General features: G+C 36.0%; 1 long non-coding RNA gene across 1 annotated transcript; it reads right to left on the bottom strand.

Moving 5' to 3' along the window:
• Positions 1–3157: 3157 nt before the first annotated feature.
• On the bottom strand, positions 3158–7732 carry LOC142760974 (uncharacterized). Its single transcript, XR_012883473.1, has 3 exons — positions 7659–7732; positions 4026–4079; positions 3158–3212 (listed from the first exon to the last, which is right to left on the bottom strand). It is a non-coding gene; the product is annotated as an uncharacterized LOC142760974 (long non-coding RNA).
• Between the last annotated feature and the right edge of the window lie 4463 nt (positions 7733–12195).

Here is a 12195-nt window from a genome sequence, read left to right as displayed (position 1 = left end):
TCATAGAGATGGCAACATGATTCAACTAAAAAACTTATAAAGGTAACATCAAATATTAGAGGTCATCTATTAAAGGGAAACTCCCACTTTAAACAAAAATGTTCCCATGTATTCCATTAAAGAAGTCCAGGAAGAATGGAGATTCAGGACTTGTGATTTGTGTTCGTTGACACACTTTTACTACTAGAGACAATGGGGATTAAATGTGTCATTTATACAGTCACCAGAACTTCCTGTATAATGAAAATGTATATGGACTATTCCACACAGGCTCTCCACAGGGAGGAGGGGAGGGGAGGAACTCCTATCACAATTACTGCTGATGATTAGAGTCATATAGTTATAATGAGGAAGATCACGGTTCTGGCTCTATTATTTTAATCTCTCATTTTATACAGGAGAATTCTGAGGGAAGGATAATCACACTGTCCTCCCAGCAGGCAGAGATGGTACTAGCTCTAGCTGCTCATGTGATGCTGTGCTGAGACATCATGGAATTGATAGAATACCACAGACAGTAGATCATACAGCAGGGAAGTGAGTACAACATACATAAAATAGGTCCAGATAGACAATCCGTCCCAGATAGACAATCAAGAATGCAGTGATGAAATGTTGTGTTTCTGTTGAAGGCCTTTTTTAAATGCTAGCAATAGAACATATAAATCATAGAAAATTTCAATCCCATTTTGTTACGATCATGGTCTTAGGAAAGCTTTTTAATGTTTATAATGTTGAGTCATTTTTGCAAAAACTTTGGTTTACTTAACTGAATTAAAGTACATCACATGCAAAGGGAAATTCAAAATTCTGACACTTGTTTCTAAAAAGCAGTGCATATGGGCTCACATTATGCATTCTGTTCTGTTTTTAGTATTTTTTACATGATTCAGCTGTAATCTGGTTTTAAATGTAATGGTCATAGGCTTATAGAAACTGTAAAAATGTGTGGGTAATTAAATAACGCATGTATTTTTGGGAGCATTTGAAAACGCAACAAAAATGCAATGAAACACATAATGTAAACCCAGCCTCAGAGCTAAGCTGTTATGTTACATGTCTGACAGACTCTAGAAATGGCAGCTGTCCGATTCAAAGTAGAAACCAGAAGATTTTTTTTTTATTTCACTTTAAACTTAAGAAATGTAACTAATGGAATGGCCCCAAAGCAGTTCAAAATAATAAAAAAAAAATAAAATAATTGTTACTAGTTACTAAACTTTTTATTTAGATTGAAAATGAGAAATTTAAAAATGTTTCTTAAAAGTAAGGTTTTCTTTTAAGTTTTAATGTTTTCAATACAACAGAGTACAGTAAATGTTAAAGAGGCTCTGTCACCAGATTTTCAAACCCCTATCTCGTATTGCAGCAGATTGGCGCTGCAATGTAGATAACAGTAACGTTTTTTTTTTTCAAAAACGAGCATTTTTGGCCAAGTTATAAGCATTTTTATATTTATGCAAATGAGCCTTTCTTAAGTACAACTGGGCGTGTTTAAAGTTATGTCCAAGTGTTTACTTGTTTTACTAGCTGGGCGTTGTGAATAGAAGTGTATGATGCTGACGAATCAGCATCATCCACTTTTATTCGTTAACACCCAGCTTCTGGCAGTGCACAGACACACAGCGTGTTCTCGAGAAATCACGCTGTGACGTCACTTCCTGCCCCAGGTCCTGCATCGTGTCGGACGAGCGAGGACACATCGGCACCAGGCGACAAAGGCTACATCGACTTACCTGCAAACGCCGATGCTGCTGCAGAATCAACTGTAGCCTTTGTCGCCTGGTGCCGATGTGTCCTCGCTCGTCCGACACGATGCAGGACCTGGGGCAGAAAGTGACGTCACAGCGTGATCTCTCGAGAACACGCTGTGTGTCTGTGCATTGCCAGAAGCTGGGTGTTAACGAAGAGAAGTGGATGATGCTGATTCGTCAGCATCATACACTTCTATTCACAACGCCCAGCTAGTAAAACAAGTAAAAACGCCCAGATGTACACACACAATACACACCCACTTGAACATAACTTTAAACATGCCCAGTTGTACTTAAGAAAGGCTCATTTGCATAAATATAAAAATGCTTATAACTTGGCCTAAAAAGCTCGTTTTTAAAAAAAAAAAACGTTACTGTTCTCTACATTGCAGCGCCGATCTGCTGCAATACGAGATAGGGGTTTGAAAATCTGGTGACAGAGCCTCTTTAAGCTCATCACATCAGAGTCAACCTGGCCCACTAAAGTACCAAAGTATCCTCAAGTAGTCTAAAGTTTGGCACAGTAATGGTTTCCAAAAGTCCAGCAGAAAATAACTCCACTTGGAGCTGACCATGGAGCCAATCGCTTGTCAATAGAGTCTATTTTTATGGATTGATTAAAAAAAATATATTTGACTTTACTGTTTATATGTCTTAAGTGTGCAATGATAACAAAAAACGTTATTATGTAATTACAAGGAGACATGCACGTGTTCTGTATACTAAAAGGTGGGCCCTTAAGATCATTTCCTCTGTTGGACCCTATGAATCCCAATTTGACATTGCATAACTATATTGAGAGTTCTTGTTTGCAATCCAAGAAATAGTCATTTACATCCTCACCCTGTGCCATGATGCATGTCGCATGTAAGAGCTGAAACTGGGATCAGAGCTCCTTATACAGGCCATAAAGCCTTTCCTATTTTCCTTAGTTCTCCATTAATGTTCCATATAAAAGTCAAAACAAATACGTGTTTTTATCCATTTTGTAATATTGTGGCCTTATTATTAACTAAATATATGGTTGCCTAGTTGCATCGGTTTTGACAAATCGCTTTTATGACGTCTTTTTGGTGACTGGGCAGATATGTTTACCGCTATAATCAGAAGCAGTCAGTGAAATTTGTGGTTTTATTGCAGACAGTACATTGACAGTTATTTTAATTTGCATGCAATTATATACAATAGTTTAAAGTGCAGATACATAACGCAAACTTTGTTTGGTCCATAAACACCCATGATTGGAAAAAGCAATTATTTTCTCTACAGTGGTTACAGAACAATTTCTGTATTTCTTCCTTGCTCCATTGGGCCCAATGAGACTAGTTCTTATTTACAGTACAAACAAACTCTCAATGTGCATTGCAGTAAGAATATTTAGATAAAAGAATACAACATCAGTACCTGGTCACCTTTCTCTCCAGACAGGCCAGGAAAGCCGCGTTCACCTTTGATACCCTAGAAAAAAAATCCAACAACCAAGCAATCATTGTATTTCATTTCAAGCTCTGCTAACTGTATTGCTTCAAATGAACTGTACAATTCATTTTTAGTAGCATGCAGAGTTACCAGAGAATCTGTCATACACTATTCATACGCATAAAACCTTTGGACCAAAAATGATTTTTTAGTTGTATTTTCTATGTGGTCTGCAGTGAAGAACAGAAAAAGTATAAAACCGAGATTTCAGCACGGATTATATCCTTCAATAAAAAAAATATAATTTATTATGAAACACAGTTACCCATGACAACAAGATACTTAAATAAAATTTACATGATAAAACGCGTGAGTAGGTGAAGCAAGGAAACCAAAGTCTCCTGGGTATAGATATTCAGAGGTGTACATGCCATCGGATATCAGGCTAAAGAAAGCAGTCAGTGATTCATTATTGTCCAGTCATCTGAAGTGGAATCTATGGTCTCCAATCTGAGGCAATGTCTAGCTGAACTGAAGTACGCTGTATTATATATTTTCATCATGACATGTTGATCAACAATCTGTTTTTCATTCTCCTCGAAACATTTTTCTTTTTATCTGTGTAGAATAAATGTTTTGCTACTGAAATGCTGTCAGTGTTATTACTAGGCCCTGACAACCTGTTTATTGTACAGATGTTGATCGCTTCATCTGAAATGATCACTAAGATTTGTTTTTTTAAGTTTAATTTCATTTCAGGTAGTCTAATAAATAAATGTCTTCATAGCTCATGCGTGCAATGAAATATGTGAGAATATAACTTTCAGGTTAGTACTCACTTTGTCAACTTACCTTTGGCCCTTCTTTGCCAGGGATCCCAGGAGGGCCTCTTAGACCAGGATCGCCCTGTTAAGGATAATAAATTATGAATTTATTCAAAGGATTACAAAAGGGATTACATTATTGTTAAATATACACAAATGTAATTAACATTCTAGATTTAAATAGCATCAATGTGAACGTCCCATACTCTCACACCTTTTGCTGACATAGGTTATAACTAAATGGTAGCAATAAGAAATAAGAAATGTTACAGAGAAAGGAAAAAATCTGCTAAAATATTCTACTGTTGATCTACTTATTATGTTGCCATTGCACATATCTCACCATATGACTACTTATAATATCCTTGTCAGGGTGCCAGGCCACCCCCAAAATAAGAAAGAGGTAGAAAAACTCTTATCCCTGAAATGTTTTGTTTGTGGGGTTTTTTAAACGAATGACTTCAGGTTACTTCTATTACAATATTGAAGATGACAAGGTCCAGCTGTAGATTCTCGTATTTGTAGCCTCACAATCCGGACTATTGTATGTCATCCACCCAACTTATTAACTATGCAACTTTCTACATATGTTGTTAAAAAAAATCTGTCTTTGTTTAATGTCACATGATCCTGGTAATTATTCTTTCTGTGATATAATGGCCACGCAATGAGTAAGAGTCTAACTCTGTATAGAAACTGCAATGCGTCAAATGCCAGTCAAATATAGCTCTAAGGCAGCTGGACTTCACACATATAAATCTCTTCAGACAACACTAGTTAGTGCCAAATAAGTTACTGCAGCTGGTGACTGTTCAAGACTAATGGAATCTCTACATGGGAACAAGTAGGGAATCAATCCAGGAGGAAAATGCTAGTATATAAATTGAATGAAATGAGGTGGAAATCCAACTTTCCAAATTATTCTAGATTCATTGATTGGGTCTGAATAGCCCTTCGGCTGGTTTCAGACATCAGTAATACAGACACAATTTAGCATCCATATTGTGCTCGTAACACCAAGATCCCCTTGCAGTTATACTAAATAGAACTTAGATCATCATAGGGCACTATGGTCATCTAAGTTTGGTTAAGTTGAACTGCAGATCGGCGCTAATATGCAGTTATATTATGGTCGTCTAAAACTGTAAAAATGTTTCAAGAGTAATATGGATAAGGTGACCAAAACGTATATACTAACACCTAAAATATCATAACCTGTACAACTGAAGTGCCCTAATATGTGACAGGGTTTCTCATGTTTTTACAATAAAACAAAGGTTATGCAGTTAAAGTTTATACTGAAGTCCCAATACTCTATTAGGCCTCCTTCGCCTCCTTTTACATGCGTTTTTGGTGGCGTGTTTTATTTAGTATTATTTTGTACTTGTGTTTTTCCTGGTGTCTTAGAAGTCCTGTAGAGAAGCCTATGGAAAAACGCCATCCCTAGAGCATGCTGCGTTTAGAAAAAAACAATACCTACCCCCAAAATGCTACAAAATCTCCACAATCCTAAACACTGTGTATGTAGAATTTCTCATATTGTACTATACACTTTGAAGTAACATTTAGCTGTAGCATATTCTGGGGAAAGAAGCTGTGAAAACGCCACTAAAAAAGCGGGTAAATGCTGTGTGTGAATCCAGCATTATACGGTTATGTTCTCCATTGTTTTATCATGTGACAATTATTCTTTTCAAATGCTTTTTTTCTCACTTTTCTCTATTAATAATCCCATTACTGTCTACTTAATGTAAAATAGTGTCTAGTCTAAGAAATTTGTGATTATGAATAAACAATTTGATATACTTTCACTTACTGGATAAAAATAAAAAATAACAGTGCCCCAATAGGTCCCTACAGCATTTAAAATATACAAACAAATTTATTGATCAATTTTAGAAGATATGCCTTATGAAAGGAAGTCTGTCACCACATTTTCACCTCCCAAATTCCTAATACCGCTATAAAGGGAACGCTCGTAGTTTTTCAAACCTACCTATGTTGCCCAAGTTGGCCCATCATGAACCACGTAGAATGCAGGACACTTCCGGGATTGCAGGACTCTTCAAAACACTTTTTTTATGGTTTACGATGAGCTGCCTTGGGTAACATAGGTATATTTGAAAAACTATCATCCTTCCCTATATAGCGATATTAGTGCTTTGGGAGGTTAAAAAGTGATGATCTTTTAAGTGACCAAAATAAAGATAAATAGGAAGACAATCCCATTAACAAAAGCTGTAAGCGGATTCATGCTGTAGTTCTTAGTGCCAGAGGAAAAAGGTCCCTCTTGGGAGCTACAATCATCCTTGTTCAATGCTCATTTTGTAGGCAGTATCACTTTAGCCATAGCAAGAAGGATTTCAAGCTATGTTGAAATTGGATTGCAAATGGGGTTTTATCTCCCACAGTATTTTTGAGTTTAATTTATACTTCTTTTTCTTAAGCCAACTTTGCAAAAAACTCAATTTTGCTATTGTTTTTTGCTTGTTTTTTTTTCTCTTGCAATTCTCGTAACACCTTTAATTATGTTATAAATTTATTATATGGGTTGTATTGATTAAGGGGATATATAATTTCTGTATATTTCTGTGGGCACACCTGCTGTGCCCCATGCGATCACAGCGCTGGGAGTTAAGGGCTGGCTAACAGTGCCATACATTTGCGTTACATGGCAAAAAGGGTTTTAGGACAAAGATTCTTTAGAAAAACACAATAGTTTTGTATAGCGGTTGTCCTTTTAGAGTGTATAGACATCAGAGAGCAAGTTTACTCCTCTATAAGCTAGAATGCTCTGTTCTGGTGAACTCGGACCATCCATACATAATATGGTAGGCCAGTCATTTGAATGGTCAATATGTAATGCTTCATGAAGGACTAGACACAGATTCTTTTTAACAAGGGGATGTCTTAAAGAGATCATTTTAATATACTTAAGCGATTCCTTTTTTATTAGAAAAACAAAATACTTTGTAACACTTTCACAACAATCCACACAATGTTTTGTTTTTTTTAGATCCTAGTGACCATGTAGCTCTAGACAGACAATTCTATAATGAGATTAACATTATCAACCTGGAATGTGTAATGTGTGTCACAAGTCATTGCATGTAAACTTGTAAGGCTCATTTGCGGTTTTCTTTATAAAAGAAACTGTAAAAACTGTTCACTTTGTACAGTATGTTGTGAGCCTTTGCACATATTAAAGAAAAATGTGGACAGGGAGACAATGGAAAAGATTTACCATTGTAATTACACCAGTTTTCCAGTATAATTGCATTGAAAAATGATGTTCTTCTGTATGACCACCATATTTATCAATCCCCCCCAAAACATTTTCTGCCACCTATGTTGTAGGTGTCAGAAAATTGATGCGACTTTCACACTGCACCTAACTTGACTGATTTACACACGTTTCCCACCTTTTTTCTGTTCGAAAAAGTGACAATGAACTTCTTCAGATACAACGTTCCATAGTTCATTACTGTGTGCCGTATCATTCAATAGGTAAATGTTATTTTGTGTCTACATAGTAATTGTATAATGGGAGAATTATTAAATGTGCCCTAATGTCTCTCTTGTTATTCCCAATCTCTAATCTCTTTAGCATTACATAAGTTAGAAGAAAATACTGTACATTTTGAAAATGTTAAACACTTACCTTAACACCTACTTGTCCTGCAATGCCAGCTACACTTTCCTCTCCCTTGGTGCCTGCAGATCCTGGTCCGCCAGCATTACAATGACCACACACATTCTTAAAATGAATGAGACAAATAAAAGCAATCTTGACTTCTGTATCACATCATTTCTGAATTGTACTTTTATGACATGGATCTGAAGACAGGAACTATATTTTATATTCACGTGTATTTGTGGTCGTTCAAAGAAAACAAACTACTCTATATTGCCCATAGCAAAATTTTCAGATTTGATTCCTACTTCGAGAAATAACTGTTGAATATATTTGGTTGCTATATGTAGCATTATATTACCTTAAACCTTTTTGCGAAGGTAATTTATCTTTGGCAGTATGTACACTAACATCAGCTCCCACCTTGCTGTTCCTGCAGTATTTCCGGCTGGTGTTTCACCCAGTGGCTTGCCCCAAACTGTTCCTAATTTCACCTAGTTTGGCTCGATGTCTGGCATCACTAGGGTTAATTAAAGACCTTAACACTTTACCAGAGCAAAGGGTCCATTTTCCTGCTCCAGTGAACCAGTGGTATTGCTATCCTATGGTTTGACCTCAGATTGTTTCTGATGTTGGTAGAAAACTCATGAACCATGTCCTTGCTTTGTTTCTGCTTTCACTAATATGACTATGACCTACAATCCTGGCCTCTTCCTACCTTTTTTTGTATGACTGTGACCTATGACCTCTGTTTTTTTCTAACTCCATCTTGTCACCTGTGACCTTCAAACTTCAACAGTTTTTTTTTTAGTATCTGTCTAAATAATCCCCCGAGACCTGCTCAGCGCAGCACTGTCTAAAGCTTGTTATGGCTGTCTCAGTTGAAGACAAATGATGTACAAATATCAATCCCTTGAGACACAGTGTTTCCCCTTTTAACTGTTATGGCTATACTAGTTTGATAGGTTACTGCCATGAATTCCTACATAAGAAAAATATGAATTTCTACTGCTGGTTAAAGTTCCTAAAACTTAGATCAGGTTTTATGACCATAAATAGTCACTACCTAATAGTACTTTACATTTTTCTTTGGAAAAATCCAGTTAACATAATAGTACAAAAGAAACTGCTAAGTGAAAACTTTAGCTAAACAGTCTATTAACCAGTCACGTGAGATCTGGCATGAGAGCTGAGTTGCCTCTGTTTGGGGCAAATGAGCCATATGGCCTAAAGGCAATAATGAACTACAACAGAACACGTGTCTTCTTTGGCTACTCAAAGTCTGGCTTCTCACTTGCTTTAATTCCCCCTCCCTCGCTCTGTCATCACAGGCATCATCATAAAAGTCAGTGGAAACTTAACTTCTCAAATATTCTTTTATTCCTTAAAGGAATTCAGACGGATTCTTTAATGTTGGCAATATTGCAATTACCTAATTGGATACAGCCCACTGTTTTCAATTTGGGAAGAACTAAAAGACCTCAAGAATTAAAATGATGTCAAAACGGTCATTTGACACTACATCTCTAAGCAACTTAGACTGTATATACTGATTCAAAGGAAGAGAAACAAAAAAATCTTCATAATCATGTAGATTATTATAAATTATTTCAACTTAATGGATATATTCTGATGCCCCAAAGATTTGTCTTTATAGGCTTTGGTTTTACATAGAGCTGTAACCCATGCACTCTCTTGAGATCAAGGTAAGAAAACACAGATTTTTTTATAAATACATAATAGTAAACTATTGAAAGTAAGCAATATAGAAGTAATTTCTTGTGATATGTTGTAATGTGCAAAGCAAATGATAGGTGAACTTGGAATATAAAAAGGGCTGTCATTTATACAGCCTTTTTCTATTGCTAGCTGTTAAAGTTATTGCCGAATTTAGCCTGCTAAAACAATTGTTCAATAGTAACATAAGGCTTAAACCAGGACATTTTAATTGTAGAATATGATCCAAAATGTTCTGCACAGTGTATGTTTAAGACACATACTGTAGGTAGTTTCTAAGTCAAATAGTTGGAAATGTTAATGAAACAAACATTCTAAAGAGTGAGTATTGTAATCCATTAACTAACTCAATGAGTCTTCCCATCCGGCAAACACTTCTTAGAATGAAGACTGTTTCATTGTGCTGAAGTTACTCATGGACCTAGTTGTCCAGCAATTATAACATTCAGAAAAGTAAGAACTGATGTGTTGCCAGTATTAAGCTTGATAGATCGCTACAGTAATAGCTGTACCGACTTTTATTCATTGCTAAACACAGCGTGTATATATTGCCAAATTGTCCAATGCGAAGTTAAGTGAAGTGAAATAGTTCTCCACCGGCTGCAGTTTACGTTCTAAATTTAAGTTCCTTTTCTACTGCCTTGAAATGTTGAATTGCTGACATAGCTGTAAGTGGAACTACAACTAATAGGCTAGGAAAGGAGTCTATCATGTACTTTCCTGTTCTGATGACAACTGCTAAGGTTTACTGTAGATATAATCTAGCTTTTGTAATGGAAGAACACTGCCCTGGAGTTTGTCACAGTAAAGTAAAGATTCCTGCTATTCTGAAGACCTCATGGCGGTTTTGATGTGAGTACCTGACATAATCCCAGCATAATGATAATGACTTGAAATGCTATGTACACCTTTGAAAATATTTTTTTTTTTAAATAAAAATGTGTATCAGTGTGTTTTGTGCAACTTTCTAACTATATTTTATTAAAAATGATTTTTACTTTTTGAGATACAGCTGCTTTATATCCTGAATACAGTGCAGCTGTATCTAGCGCTGAAACTGGTATCTGTCAGGTCAGCAGCACTGATGGGTTCACTGTCAGCGGGTCCTGTGTGTCTCTGACACGCAGGATTGAGCTGTTAGGGTATGTGCACACGATAACGACAATTACGGCTGAAATTACGGAGCTGTTTTCAGGAGAAAACAGCTCCTGCATTTCAGACGTAATTGCTCGTACTCGCGTTTTGCGAGGCGTCAATTACGGCCGTAATTTGGAGCTGTTCTTCATTGAAGTCAATGAAAAACGGCTCAAATTACGTCCCAAGAAGTGTCCTGCACTTCTGACGACGCTGTTATTTTACGCGCCGTCTTTTGACAGCGACGCGTAAAATTACAGGTCGTCGGCACAGTACGTTGGCAAACCCATTGAAATGAATGGGCAGATATTTGCCGACGTATTTGAGCCGTGTTTTCAGGCGTCATTCGAGGCATAAAACGCCTCGTTTACGCCTGAAAATAGGTTGTGTGAACCCAGCCTTACCTGTCACATCTAAGTTCATAACTTAAATGTCATCGATAAGAGGTGGATCCCGCGTTGAACTCATCAGTGCCGCTGACCTGACGGATTCAGGCCTCAGCGCAAGATATAGCTGCTCTGTATACAGGATACAAAGCAGCTGTAACTCAAAAAGTTAAAATCATTTTTAATAAAACATATTTAGAAAGTTGCACGAAACACACTGATACACATTTTTGTTTTAAAAAAATAAATTATTGTTTTTTTCAAATAGTGGAGTTTTATATAAATGTTGAGATTTGCTTTCAGTGGTGGACATAGAAAAAGTGGGAGCCCTTATAGCAAAGATCAAACTAGGTCATTATAGTGCCGGGTTTTATTATCCAGGACAAAAGGGTCTAGTTTACATCATATTATGCCAGTGACGATTATAGCATCCACAGTCTTGTCTTATCTCCTTGTATTTTTTAAATTCATAGAAGCCAACCAAATGGTGTATATAATAAGATAATTACTGTACCTTAAGAATAGCTCCTATATCACCAAGGAGTGGAAGGGCAATCTACAAATACAATAACAAACAAATTATGTGATGATAAAATATATAAATTCAAACTGAAATGCACTCAGTATTAAAACATTAAATATAAATTATTTAGATACATATACTGTATAAAACAACATACATTAATATTTTTTTGACTCTTACACTTTTCAGTCTAAACACGTGCTAGCAACAATACCATTCACCATACATTACTTACACAAATGCTTTTCAAATATTCACAATTTGTAAGGCAATGGTTAACAAACAATGACTAAGAATAGCATCATTTTTGAGTGTGAAAAGTTCAAAGTTTTGGAGTTGTGTTTGTTAAGTATTCATTCCCGGGAAGAGAAGCAATGACAAGTGATTTTTTATTTTTTTTGTAATGTATATATTGCCTGCCCTTCTCCAACTTCTTGAGTATTGATTCTTCTGGAATCATTGCAAATAAAAAAAACTTTGTAATTTAAAATTTAATCAGTAAAAATCTGAAAAATGTAATTGACTAAACATTATTTTAAAGAAGGCAGACAACTTCAACCGAAAATACTCTCAACAGTTCTAGAACGCTTTCCAAATCATAATTCAAAATTGAATCCCATAATGGAGTTTCTTGAATCTCAAGCAGAAAACAGATGTGCTGATTTTTCAGACTAGTAACTCAAAAGATTTACACGTATTTTCCCAAATAAAAGGGTTAAAGCTAAATGTTAATTTTAAGAATGGGAAAACTGATTGTGACAACAATGTACATGCTTTCACATAC

Source organism: Rhinoderma darwinii, chromosome 4 (assembly GCF_050947455.1).
Source record: "Rhinoderma darwinii isolate aRhiDar2 chromosome 4, aRhiDar2.hap1, whole genome shotgun sequence".
Classification (NCBI taxonomy): domain Eukaryota; kingdom Metazoa; phylum Chordata; class Amphibia; order Anura; family Rhinodermatidae; genus Rhinoderma; species Rhinoderma darwinii.
This window is presented reverse-complemented; position numbering and strand designations above follow the sequence as displayed.